General features: G+C 39.7%; 1 pseudogene; it reads right to left on the bottom strand.

Annotated features, from left to right (window-relative positions):
• Positions 1-132: 132 nt before the first annotated feature.
• On the bottom strand, positions 133-750 carry LOC103253540 (annotated as a pseudogene).
• Positions 751-756: the final 6 nt, after the last annotated feature.

Genomic DNA, 756 nt, shown 5'->3' with positions numbered 1-756 from the left:
GCCATTCTTTCCCATTTTGAAATCAAACTATTAGAGGGAAAGGGGAGAGAATTAAACCAAATTAAACGAAAACCCCCAAGTCTATAGTAAGGAAGAATCATAGCAGGTTTAGTCAGTGAAAGGGACTGGTATTTAACATATATTTGAATGAAAACACTTTGCCACCATTTTTTAACAGAAAATGATCTGCACTTTTAAATTTGAAGCTGCTCTGGCATTAGGATTTAATTGCTTTCTGCTCCACAGGTTTCAGATGCCACCGCACTACCAACTCCCCAGTGCTCTTAAGGCATGTGTTAGACATGTCCTCTTCTGTTGGAAGTCCTTGTGGCAACTTCAGGGTTTTGATTCTTATCAAATGTTTAACCACTTTCAGTTTTGCATTCACTGAAGGGATATTCTTGTGAACTTGAGGGGTATGTGCCTTTTGTAATCCAAGCATCTTTATTATATCTTTTTCCCAATATGGACGTCTTTTTGTGCCTTTTATTCTGGTAACAATATGCAGTTTATGAGGGTTTTGTGGATCCCCACCATATTTTTCATGATCAGCAGGTGAAGGCTAAAATACTTTATCTGGAATTCTTGACCTGGTAAATTTGTGACGAATCCAGTCTGTACAAATGAGAGACTCCACACCTTTTGCCATAGTCTGTAGTCTGCCTAGGGGCTTCTGAACTACTAAGTGTAAAATCCCTGCCATAAGTGTAGTGACTGTTCTCTTTAGAGGCGGCGCCCGCTAAGTGTTCAGTCTGA

Source organism: Carlito syrichta, unplaced genomic scaffold (genome assembly GCF_000164805.1).
Source record: "Carlito syrichta isolate Samal-C Ts95f unplaced genomic scaffold, Tarsius_syrichta-2.0.1 Scaffold236465, whole genome shotgun sequence".
Taxonomy (NCBI): domain Eukaryota; kingdom Metazoa; phylum Chordata; class Mammalia; order Primates; family Tarsiidae; genus Carlito; species Carlito syrichta.
This window is presented reverse-complemented; position numbering and strand designations above follow the sequence as displayed.